The sequence below is a fragment of the Haemaphysalis longicornis genome, unplaced genomic scaffold, assembly GCF_048455015.1.
Source record: "Haemaphysalis longicornis isolate Haplotype H1 unplaced genomic scaffold, Haemaphysalis longicornis Haplotype H1 scaffold_11, whole genome shotgun sequence".
In the NCBI taxonomy this organism is placed as follows: Eukaryota; Metazoa; Arthropoda; class Arachnida; order Ixodida; family Ixodidae; genus Haemaphysalis; species Haemaphysalis longicornis.
In genome coordinates, this window is record NW_027526214.1 from 62,187,914 (window position 1) to 62,201,779 (window position 13,866).

Here is a 13,866-nt window from a genome sequence, read left to right on the forward strand (position 1 = left end):
CTTTATATGGTATTGCGAAAATTGAACGTATATAAATAGTTATAATAAAAATACAAAAACCACTTTATTTATTTTTTGCCTAACATCAGGGCAATGTTTTGCTTTTGTTCGATAATGTTTACAACTACATACATTGCTGCCCATCTAGGTGCTTAGGAACTATTGCGGATATATAACTGTGGTAGTGAACATCTGTTTACGTTTGGGGGGGGGCTGAATCGAGGGAGACCGACTGCCGGGCACACAAGCAGACATGTCGTCGGACAAAATTTTCCGTGTTCAAGTAGCCTAAGAAATATTATCCTTTCGAATGGTTGTTCCCTGAGTTATTTCAGAGTCCTTGCCAATTGTAACAAAGCACCTACATACTGGGCGCCGAAGTTCTTTTTCGGGTTTAGCACCAGCGCTAACATATCCGTCGCACCACTCACAATTTCTTTTTTGCGCTTTTTACTTAGCATGAACATACCACACTGAGACTTTGCCTTAAAATCATTTGACATTTCGTTATATTTATTTTCTTATTCCTACCTCCGGGGCATCATGAACGATTTGCAATATTAACCGCAAAACAAAATATATGGGAAATTGTCTTGCTTAGTTTTGACCGTAAACTAGCTATCGACAAGCCCGTAGCCAACCTCAAAAGATTCTGCATCCTCAGCATCCACATACTAAAAGGCGGTGGCAGCTAACCTAAATTTTAATATTCTTGGGGACATTTTAGCAGCTTTATAATTTTTACGATGCGTAATCCATCGCAGATAGTGCATAGAAGAAAAAAAACCGCATCATTCAAGCCCTACAAATTACCAGTGTGGGATATTGTACCCTGTACATAGACACCTAATTGTTACTAAAATGCAGTTGGCAATATTAAAACTAGTCGGCATGCAAAAATTTACCACTAAGGATTCACAACTCGTCCAACGCTTTTAGTGAAGCCTTATAGTGAAGCTTTATACCTTCAGGCTGTCTTAACCCCGTCCTGCCAAATAACCTTAAAAAAATTTTAAATTGGCAAATTTTTAATGTCAGCCTCCTAGTAAATATCTGAAATTCACCGAGAATAGCGGCAATATCACAGAATATGAAACGTCTATAGTATATAGCGCATAAAACTACAAAACCCACCACAGCAAGACCGGTACAACAACCTTTCCTTCACTCAAGAACAACCATTGAATTCTCGTATTCTATGCCCCCGCACGCACTATTTCAGCTATGAACCCACAAGGAAACAAAAATACAATGTCTGCCATTCGTTTACTTCGAGGTTGCAGGTTTACTTAACATTAATTCCAGGTTTACTTCGACAAAGACACAATTGAGCGCACATAGATGTCACAGGCATTACGCCTGCCACTGCTCTAAAGTTACGGTTAGGCTCACGGTCTCTTCTGCACCCCACCTCCACGATTTCCACTTAACGTAAGAGAGACGGATGCGATTGCAGAAACATACAATACATGTTTCTCGAGAGATAGAGTTTAACCCCATTTACCTCCCGATTATGTTCGAAACCACAACTTTAAAAACAGATGACAGATCGAATACGTTGTCGGAGAGTATATATCGATTGGGAAATCTAAGCCGTCTCCACTTTGCGTGTGTGCTACCTTTCTTATTCCGGTATAACGCTATTTAGAACCAGCGGTGTCCACGACGCTATAATTGCAAGGCCGAATTTGGAACAAAAAAAGACACAGAAGCTCTACGTGGGCATTTTTTGTCGCACTCGTAAAAGCCAATACCCAAGCAGCACGAGCATATGCGGCTAATCTTTGCCCAAAGAACATTGGCCAGCACCTATCCCCAGGCCAATCTTCGGGCAAAGAGTTTGGCCCTTAGTCCAAAATGGTCCTTGGCCGTGAAAGGCTGGAGCTTGGCTGTCATTCATTGGCCAATCTGCTTTGGCCGCTAATACCTTTGGCTCACCGACCACTGGCCGATTACGTATGGCCTACCATTGGCCAAGAATGTATGGCCTACCCTTGGCCAAATATGTATGGCCTAGCATTGGCCAGATTCAGGTAATTCTATGCAGGCTAGAGGAAGCCCGCCCAAGGCAGCTGCCATGCATGCCCTGAAGCAGGCTGTTAACCTTGGCCCTGTTAATGGCACACACGTGTTAGATTGTCGCGGCAAGCCAAAGTGCCAGCGGCATCAGCGTGACCCAGGCCCACGGGCGCGCTCACCCGCCGGAGAGTTCGCGCGCCCCTGGCATGGAGTCAGTACTCAGTACTCATCGAACTCAAGTTTATGGACTTAAACTCAATTTTTACAATAAAATCGTGACCTCCGAATTCCTAAAGCAATTTCAGGAATTGCTTTATGTCCAGAGACCCCACGGCGTTTGGAATAAACCGGCCTTGCTACGTGGTCTCGTCGTCTCTGTTTCAACGCCTCCGTTGCATGCGCTCTACAGGTGTGACCCGGACGTGATATCCCTCCCAGCGAAGTTGTAGAGCCATGTCCACTAAAGACCACGACCAGCGAGCACCGCAAGATGCCGGCAACGAGATCGCCACCCTGGCCATCCACTTGCCGCCGTATTAGGAACACAACCCGGTCATCTGGTTCCTCCAGGCCGAGTCACAGTTCGCGCTGTCTGGCATCACCTCCAAGAACGCAAGTTTCACTACGTCGTGAGATCTCTACCCGCGACTGCTGCGGAAGAAGTTGCGGACATTCTCGCCTCCTTCATACGCAACCCTCCAGCAACGGCCTACGACCAGCTCAAAGCCGTGCTCCTCGAACGTACAGCAGCATCTGAGCGCACGTGCCTACAGCAGCTACTTTACACCGAAGAGCTTGGCGACCGCAGACCGAGCCAAGTCCTGCGGCGCATGACCCAACTCCTCGGCTCACGTGCCCAAGCCATGGACGGCGCATAGTTGCGCGAGCTCTTTCTGCAACGCCTGCCTGCGAACGTTCAAATGGTCCTCGCAACAGCGTCATCCATGGATATCCCTTCACTCGCGTCCCTGGCCGACAAGGTAATGGAAGTAGCCAGCACAGCTTCACCTATTGCTGCTGTGACCACGACGCCAGCTCCTGCCGACGAAGGTGCGTCTGCGTCGCCTGCCAGTGTCGATCACCTTTGCGAACGACTGAAGCAATTCGTCGCGGCGACTAGGCGAAAAAGCTCAACACATTCTGCTCGCTCGTCACGCCAACGCGACCGCTCATCTTCCCGACGCCGTGATGCCGTTCGTGGACGCAGCCTACATCAGCCCCCGGTGTATGCGTCTACCACCACCGTTTCGGCGCAGACGCTCGCCACTGCCTCTTGCCATGCTCATGGACAGGAAACGGCCCGGCAGACCGCTAGCAGCGACGAGCGGTTCTGGCCCCATTGAAGAATGTCGCCTGTTTCACATCGTTGATCGCACCACCGGACAAAAGTGTCTCGTCGACACGGGAGCGCAAGTCAGCGTCATGCCAGCTTCACGCCACGACCGCACCTCCAACACAGTCTTCTACCTCCAGGCAGTGAACGGCACGCGCATTCCCGTTTTCGCGCAGCGATCCCTGACTTTGAACCTTGGTCTTCGCAGAACTTTTCGGTGGATTTTCGCCATCGCGGGCGTTCGCTCTGCCATCCTTGGTGCGGACTTTCTTACCAAACATGGCCTCCTAGTCGACGTCAAGCGACGGCAACTTCTCGACGCCACAACCCTTCTCTCAGTTCAAGGCGTCGTAGTGACAGCGGCTGTTGACGTAGCGCCTTCCTGCGCTACAGTTGGTGAAGAACCGTTTGCCGCACTGCTAAAGGAGTTCCCCACAGTCACGTCACCACCCGACTGGACTCAGCCTGTGACTCACGACGTCCGTCATCATATCACCACTACCGGACCACCCGTTTTCTTTAGTCCGCGACGTCTCGCTCCCGACAGACTCATGATCGCCCGTGCAGAGTTCGAGCACATGCTGGAACTTGGCATCGTCCGACCTTCTTCCAGCCGCTATGCATGACCCTTGCACATGGTACCCAAGAAGAACGCTGACTGGTAACCTCGTGGCTACTACCGATTCTTGAACCTCTCCACCATCCCAGATCGGTACCCCCTTCCCAACATACACGATTTCACCACCAGTCTGCAAGGTGCCACCATATTTTCAAAAATCGACCTTATACGGGTGTACCACCAGACCCCATCACTGAGGAGGGCATATACAAGACGGCCATCAAAACAACTTTCGGCCTTTTCGAGTTCCTCCCAATGACGTTCGGCCGCAGGAACGCTGCCCAAACGTTTCAGCGTTTCATCAATACAGTGACGCGCGGACTGGCCTTCCTCTATGCTTACGTTGACGATCTGCTGGTAGCAAGTACGTCCCTAGAGGAGCATCTTAACCATCTTCGCATTCTCGTCGAACGTTTAGCTGCCAATGGCGTTGTCATCAACGCAGCGAAGAGCGAGTTCGGTGTTCCCGCCCTCGACTTTCTTGGACATCGACTGGATGCGACAGGCATTCGGCCCCTCTCAAACAAGGTCCAGGCCATTCTTGACTTCCCAACTCTAACGTCGGTCACCAAGCTTCGCCAGTTCCTGGGTCTGGTAAACTTCTAGCGTCGGTTTATCAGGAACTGCGCCACTCTGCTTTAGCCTCTCGACCGCCTCCTTTCCGGGAAGCGCTCCACCACTGAATTGGACTGGAACGCAAGTGCTGAGGCAGCCTTTCATGCCATCAAACGTGCGCTGGCAAACGCCGCTCTTCTCGCTCACCCAAATCCAGGCCGTCCACTCGCGCTGATGACGGACGCCTCGAGTTCTGCTGTGGGAGCTGTCCTCCAACAGCACGTAAATGGGGCGAGGCAACCCTTGGCCTTCTCAAAACGTCTAACCCCACCACAGACCCGGCACAGTTTCTTCGGGCGTGAACTTTTGGTAATGTATCTGGCTGTGCGTCACTTCCGACATGTTCTTGAGGGTCGTCAGTTCACCATCTTCACTGACCACAAACCCATGACGTACGCCATCTGCCGGCCCGACACCCATTACACGCAACGAGAAGTGCGGGGCCTTGCCTACCTCTCCGAGTACACGACGGAAATCAAACATGTCAGTGGCGTTGAAAACACAGCTGCGGATGTTCTAAGCCGCGTGGACGCCATTGCCTCCACTTCGCCGCTTTCAATTGCAGCCGACCTCCTCCGGCTGGCTGCTGACCAAGCCGACGACACGGAGCTACTGCGTCTTCGCACATCCCCAGCTGCGCTCCAGCTCGAAGACGTGACACTCGACGGACAGCAGATCGTTTGCGACTTGTCGACCGGAAAGCCACGACCATTCGTACCCCAAACCTGCCGTCGCGAGCTCTTCCATGCCCTGCACAACATGGCCCATCCTGGGATTCGAGCCACGCCGAAACTCATCGCGGCTCGTTTTGTCTGGCCTCGAATGAACGCTGATGTTCGCGACTGGGTCCGCGCGTGTGCACCATGCCAACGCGCAAAGGTTCACCGGTATCCAGTTCTTCCGGCAAAGAGTTTCCTACAACCTGATGAGCGCTTCGCCGTCGTGCACATTGACCTCGTCGGTCCCTTGCCCCTTGCCAAGGCTACCGCTACCTACTGACTTGTGTGGACCGATTCACACGCTGGCCTGAAGCCACACCGCTTCCCAACATCTCCGCACCCACGGTAGCGTCAGCATTCTTGTCGCAGTGGGTAGCGCGCTTCGGATGCCCATCATCCATCGTCACCGACCGCGGACGGCAGTTCGAGTCTTTTTTGCTCGCCGAGCTCCGTCGCCTCCTCGGAACGACTCGTTTGCGCACGGCAGCGTACCGGCCACTAACAAATGGACTCGTCAAACGCTCTCACCGCCACCTTAACGCCGCGCTCACAGCACACGACTGCCCAACACGGTGGGTCCAGCGCTTGCCCCTCACACTTCTGGGCATACGCACCACCTTCAAAACTGACCTGACGTGTTCTTCGGTTGAACTCGTTTTTGGAACCCAGCTTCGACTAGCAGCCTACCTATTCGAGGTACCGTCTCAAGCATCTTCCGCCGCGGACTACGTGAAATCGCTGAGATTGTTCCTCGCTGATCTTCGATCGCAGCCTACACGGGAACGAAAACCCAGAGGACCTTATGTGCTTCCGGACCTTTAACAGGCAACCCATGTGTTTGTGCGGTACGGACCCGCGCCGCCAATCGCAACCACACTACCTTGGTCCTTTCCCTGTAATAGAACGACACTCGTGAACATATGTCTTCGACATCAATGGCTCTCACGGCAATATAGACCTAGAGCGCCTGAAGCCGGCATATGTCACCGCCACCGACATCAACCATACGAGTCCTCCCACTGTGGCTGCACACCACCGTGACCATCATGTACGTTGGCGCCAGAAGAGCGTCACACCAGCTCCTTTTTGGGGAGAGCCCTGTAGCGGCAAGCCACAGTGCCAGCGGCAGCAGCGTGACACCGGCTCACGGGCGTGCTCACCCGCCGGAGGGTTCGCGCGCCCCTGGCATCGGTAGATAGAGACCCCACGGCGTTCGGAATAAACCGGCCTTGCTACATGGTCTGGTCGTCTCTGTTTCAACGCCTCCGTGGCATGCGCTCTACAAGATAAACGAAACAAACCAGTCAGATTCATGCCTTTATTTGTCCTTACGAAATGCAAGCCGGTTCTTTTTGTTGCCTTTCATTGCACCTAGATGGCATTCATAGAGTATATTTATCAATTTCTTCATATTCAGCATCGACCAGCGTCGTGCCTATTTATACTGCCTTTTTATGTCTGTCTTCGTCTTTTCTTGCATTGTTTTGTAATGAATTCTTCATAATGGGTGCCGCGATTCCCTTCTCGGCTTCTTGCTCTGGCTTTGATGGTCCTGGAAATGAAAAATGAAATAATTATGAAACAAACAAATGAAATCGAAGCAATAAGCAGACCTGCCAACTTTCCCGGACTGTTTGGGGGACCCTTGAATTTCAACCCCATCACCATTGTCCAATGGTATCTCGAATGTCCTGAAAAATGTCTGCCGCAGCACAGAGTTTTTTTTTAAATGACGCGTGCATGTTGTTTGAAAAAAAAGTTGCCTCTGCAGAACAGAGGTTGTTTTTTTTTTTAAATCACGTGTGCACGTTAGTTTTTGCTGCAGCAGCAGTTACGGTGCCGCGAATGAGCACTCACAACCATACTTATAGAACATTGTAACCGTAAAAGAGTACCACTAAGTGCAACTAGGTGCTGCTCTAATGGTGTTATGGCTTAGAACAGCTTCCCATGGGACGCGCTCACTACAGTACTTCGTAAAATGTTAAAATAGGTACAACAACAGCTGGGTCTATCTGTTCTAGCTAGCGTTGAAATCATATTATCGGCATTAAGCACTGATGCAAGTTCGGTGGAGAGTGTGGGCAAACATGCGCTATAATGGCAGTGCCGATTGAGGCGGCCATGTGTGCGTAAATGTGTGCTTCACTTATGGTGAAGAGTCACTCAACCAGACAATGTCTTGAGCACATGCATTCAGAGAAGTGTTGAAAGTGTGCGAAGTCCGGAATTGCTACCGTAAAAGTTCGAGTAAGTGCTCCCCTGCACGTAAGTCGAGATCACCGGCAAAGTTGGGAAGCAGCGCTATCCCGAAACACCAAAATACAAGATTGCAGCAACGATCACTCACCAGACAAAAAATATAGGCAGCACATGCACCTAACATTTCACCAATGTTAGTCATCGCTTTCAAAACCGCCGAGACAGTTTCACCGAGTCAGGTTCAAAGAAAAATTCGCACAATTCCGCTTGAAGTCCGCCCCAGTCTCATGCCCTCACAGTAAACCATGCAGGCTGCCTTCCTCCGAACCATCAAGTGCATTCCTTAGGCCACAGCCACCAAAGGACCGTACCAGAGAATCTTCGGGTACAACGGTCCAGGCCTAGTAAAAAATTTAGGCACATGTTTCCACCAAAATAAACCGACACCACCAAAAAAATAACAAATCACGCGTAGTTATCTGGCTATCACGCTGCTAACCACGATTGAATTAGATTATGGACTGGCTGGGGCACGCCAGTGTTGCCTGGGTGTGGTGTATTTCTGGCTGTGGACAGTGTGGAGCGAAGGAGGAAGGGCCCTATCCCAGAACGTTGCGGAAATGTGAAATTAGCAGTAAAATTATGGGGGCTCTTGCACGAGTTGGGGAGCTGCTGAATTTTTCGGTAGGTACCTTCAGATATAAAGACGTTTCGCGCTCTCCACAACAAGAGCCAGGAGTACAGTTTCTCATGAATAAAAAGAAATGAGCCTAAAATAAACACCCTTACCCCTTTCTGATGTCATTTTCAATTGTAAGTAATTTCCTTAATGCTCAACAAAAATAAAAAGTACACCCAATGACTGCGGTGTCCCCAATTTTTATGTCGCTAAGTTGGCAGGTCTAAATAAGCACAGCCTATGCAGTTGCACTGTAGTATGCATGAACTTTGGCTTCATGCAGACCTAACCTAACCTAACCTAACCTAAACAAACAACTGTGACGCCTGGAACCAACAGCTTCGTAGCTTAGGCGGAAACAGCCATCTCAGTGTCTGGAAGTTCGTAGAAGCTACACGCTGCAAGGTTTTATCGCAATTGGTGAAAATTGCACAATAAGCTGTGGGAGCTCCACCAAAGAATCGCACAGCGTCTTCAAGGGTCTTAGAGATTTTGCAGGACGTTTCGGTGCGGACAGTGCGGTGTACGCAAATTCGGTGTATGGACATATCGGTGCACGGACATATTGGTGAACAGTCGTTTAGGTTCACTTACCTTTCGGTGCACGGACGTTTCCCTGCGCCATCATTTCGGGGACTGAACTACCGGGTGCTTGTTTGGCTGTTTGTATGAAACAGCGTAATTATTTATTTTCGCCTAACATGCGTTATGGACAGCAATCTACGGCAGGGATTGCATTTGATATTGATGCCGTGTTAGATTTTTTCCGGGTATTTATAGAAACTGAACTTTTGTATATCTTTCCTTAATACGTCCTTCAGATAACTCCTGTTAAGCCCGGTGATTGAAATATTTCGCACATGTTTCTTATTTATTTACAACGACACGTTATTTATATTCCCTCTTTTTGGGGAACGCATATCTGCTAAGACAATTACCCGTGTCTACGGTGGCTAACGAATGTTTTATGCAATTTTTTTCTTCACAAAGTGCACACTCTCACTATTCAAAAGTTCAAAACATTCGTTTCTCCCAAAAATGCCGGCAATTTTATGAAGAGTTTATTTAGCCTGAGCCGCCATGCTAAAATGAATTTCGAGACACTGGTCTCGCCTGCTTTTTCTGTTTACGGACATGTATAGGATATTGTTGCGGAGGATGAACGGGCCCTTTCAAAACAGCTGCAGCTTCTATATCTCGTAATGCTTATCAAGCGCGCGGGTTGTGCGAAAAAATACCACGCGTTCTGTTCTGTCAAACCAACTTTGTTTTAACTTTACTTGCTTAATTTTATCTATTTTATTTTTTTGTTATCCCCGGTGAAGTTTTAATCATCCCCAGATTTCTTTTCAGTCATATTACAATCACTTTCCCGTGAAAATCTTGCAGGCATAGAGGAGATCGCGGTCTCCGAAGCGTCACCGTATTGATGCAGGAAACGCCATACATTCAGCATGAGCTCACAACCTCTCTAGTGCACAACAAAAGTCTACCCGAAAACCGGCAGAGGACACAATGACCGCTATCATTGGCGCCTGTCGCCCCCATCGAGGAGCAAGCTTGCTGGCCGCACTCTTCTGCGCGCCGCGGTCAGATGGCGCCCCTCTCCAGGAATCGCTAATTCTTTGCTGTCGATCGTCCCTGCCGCAATTACCTCTTCAACTTGCGCATGTCATGGACTCCGCAGACATTCCTCCCTTTCTTCCATTGTAAGACGGGGTAATTTTGAATAGGCTGGTTTGGCGAGAGCCGCGACAGTCGTGTTAAATTTTCGGTGTCTAGTTTACACTTTGGAGCCGCACAAGTGACACCCCCCTCTCTCTCTACGAAGGGGGCTCGTACCTAGCGATGGTCAGCCCCCACCTCCCCTCTCCGCCACCCCAAATTTTTAGTGATGCCCCTGTAAACACGATTGTTGATAAGGTTAATAATAGAACCGGCACCGAAGGCAAGGAAGACCAGATTAATACAGAAAATAAGGATGAGTAAATGAACACGCGCTCAAGCTACCTTGTTTTCTCTCTTTTTTTGGCAGCAGTTTTGCTGTGGGTAGGGGGTTGTAGAAGGAGATATAGGAATGAACTAGTAGCAGCCACGTTTCGCAGCGTTTGGTGAAGTGAAATCACAGCGCTTCGACAACACTTGAATTGAAGCATTACGGTTCTTCACATGAAGGTTAAAATAAAGGGGAGGTGGAACGGAATAAATTACAACGTTAATTTTTCACATCTACCGAAATTGGGCACTACATTCTGATGTTGCACCTCCATTTAGCGTTAGTTTCCACGCAATGTGGCCCAAACCCAACCGTCGAGCGTAATGTCATATCATCCGACGAAATTAAATAGTTACAGCTGAAGCTTTAAAATAATATCTAGGACCTCGCGTGCCCCTAAATGGCCGCACCGAGACATTCTGCACCAAAATGTCCGTGCACCAAAATGTCCCACCACCGAAATGTAAATGTAAGTACATTTAAAATATACAATCTTTAACGCCAAAGCCTGAACAAACAAAGAAAAAAAAGCATTCTGGAGCAACCAACAGCAACAAAGAGTGTATAAAAAGGTAAGAAAAAATCGTAAAAAAATGCAGGCGGTGCTTACACCGCTCTGAGAATGTGCAAGCGAAATTTTCTGTTGGTATGCCTTCAACTTTAGTACGAACGTACGGCCGCCGCCGCCCCCCCCCCCCCCCACACACTTTTTCTGCCTTGGCTTCGGGGCCATTTTTTCCTACACCCCTGTCAATACATGCATAGCACAACAAGGGGTAAAGATGATTGCAAATACATGATATATATTAAAGGAAGACCAACATACCTTCAAACACCATCACCATGACCTGCACTACTGTGCCCTCACGTCGAATCGTATGACGCCGCTTCCTTGAGGTCCCAAGTTTCACCGAAATTCAAGTGCCCATGGACAATCGTCCCCTCAAACAAAGACAGCGCACATAGTATGGTAGAAATAAGCAAGTCCTGTCTTCCTTCCGCGTATAATAAAAGCGTCAGATTTTGCTGTAATGTTGAGAACGGTAGTTCATATTGAAAAGCATTGACCAAGTTAAATAATCTGAAAATACGCGTGGGAAGGACCGAAAATTATTCCAAAGTGTCTAGCCGCACAACTCCTCCGCCGGCTAACTGGTTTTGCTTTGCCTTCGGCTCCTGTCATTTTGCTGCTGGTTGTGCCGAATGGTTAGTTTCGGTTTCAGTTTGTTTTCAGTTGCTGTTGAGGTGCTTTACAAAATAAATATCTGTAGGAGACCCCATAGTCATACACCATAGAGTTTCTCAAAGCTCCTGAGAAACATCATGTCATAAACTAGGGAAGGTACTTGGGCGTCGAATTAAACGTGAACTCGAAAATATAAACCAGAACAAAAAAGAATCAAAAATACTGTTTGAAGAATTTATATATTGCCTTGCTATTGGAGACAGTATACTTACACTTCCTGACCTAAGTTTTTCAACAAGCATATCGTCCCGCCCAGAAGCAATTCTATTATTTCTATCTTTCGAGGGAGAAAAATCTATTAAAGTAGCTGAAAAGCCTTTTAAAAACCACAACGGTCCGCTAGGCCAGAAATCTTCGTGAAAAATTTGGAAGCGACCGGTGCAAGTCTAGAGCCCATGTGGGAGAAACCGGATGCGTGACGGCGGCGTAGGGGCAAACATTTTTGTGTTTAGCTCAGAGGCGACCTCATTCCGGATCTTCCTTCAGTATTGTCACCCGTGACCTCCATTGGTGTGTCGTTCAATACAAGATGGCTTGTCACTGACGATATAAAATATACTATTCAAGTAATTGGCCAACTGATGGCCTCACAAGGATACTGTAGGGATGTAACTATTCTTAATGCTGTCGTAATAATTCATTTTGGAGACAGATTGATCACCTCGGCTGCGTAAAAATGGCGGCAGTCAAAATAATGAAGAAAGCGTTCTAATATGCTAGATTCGCTACATTTAGAAAAAAAGTTATGATGCATACATTGCCTGGATGAGCTTATGTTGGTGGTAACGACATGGACAAGATTAGTAAAGCGATAATTAAAAGCATGCTATGACGTTGGAGGGGAACACCGCGTAATGTACCTTTATATCTCCATGTTATAACACGCATACGCGTTTTGTCACACACACGGAATAATTATTTCCAAATTCAGGACGCGCTCAGCCCATGATTTCGTACTGGGAGGGTATTCGCAATCGTCGTATGTGTAGCTTCAATTCAACACCCTTCGTGCAACCTCGTAACGCTTGTATTATCCTCTGTTTGTGTCAAGAGAGTTTTTATCGCCTTCATACCACAGATATAGGGCTTCGCAAGTTCCGTGGTTCCCACCATTTTTTATAAATAACTCACGTAGTTTCAAAGTCTTTGCGTTTCATATAAATAGACATTAGAGCGTAAAACCTTAGATGGCTTTAGTACATATTTTTAACGTAAAGTACATATTTTGAATCCTCAAAGGGTTCTTTTTTTCTCCAGGAACTGAATTATATAGGAAATATAACTGAAATGAAACGTCATGGATGTTCAACGCACCAATGATGATACATCGTGTTTTCGGCGGAACAGCTGTGTCACAAGAAATTGTGTCAAAGCAAAGTATGCAGGGCTAAGGGGTATTTTGTTATTACGACGCAAATTTAATATTATTTATTACACAGCACATGTCGCAAATGAAAGGCTGATGTGAATCGGTAGCTCCACGCATCTCACTGGCACTTAGGTGTATGCTAGGAGCATATTCATGTGCGTCGTAGGCTGAGAAAATGAAAATAACATGACTGGTCTACATGCTCATTGCCTGTTTTTGCTTTTATTCGTGGGTATCATGCCTAAAGTAACCAGAGTGGTGCGGTGCTTCCAAACACAACACGACTGCTACTTCGATCCCTTGCAACAGCTGCCGTTTTTTTTTGTTTTTGAAAGAAAAAGAATGCCCTTTCGCCGCCTTTGCGGCGCTAACCTAATATCCTGGTATTGATAAAAATGTAGCCTTTAAGTGTACCTTTTTGTTTAACGCAGCATCGGCGCGAAAAAATATTTGGAGTTAAGGTAGCATCCCACACACTAATATTTCAGTTAAAGCAAGTCTGATCTCAGCAGCCGTACCTACTTTATCAGAGTTCATTAACTAAAGCAGAGATATTTCTGCTTATAATGGCCATCATTAGCTAACTCACAGAAAGGGAGATTTTTGGTAGAGGTCACTGCCACCACCAGACACTCACGAAGCTACATACCATGCTACTGCATGCCATAGAGTTATAGGGGACAAGCGGCTCGTTCCCCCGCACCATTGTTTTTCCCGCCCACCGCGACCCCTCCTTCTAGATGCCGTCCCGTACACACGCGCAATTCACTGGCCGGATAACTTTTCTAGATGGGTGCCCGCTGAGAAAACGAGTATTCCGCCGCCAGAATATTGTCGTTCGTCTTCGTACCTTTGTTGGCCAACCAGAAAAGAAGTAATTCGTGTCCAGACTGTTGCCGTTCGTGTTCCGCCTTCCGCTGGCCAAATGGTAAATGATTACTGCATGCCCAGATGCTCTTTGTTTGTCATCAGATGTATGGGGTCCATGAACAAAGCGTTTACTACGTGGGCAGATGCTTGCCGTTCATCTGGAGACCTAGACTGGCCAAACAGACAAGGTGACCCCCGT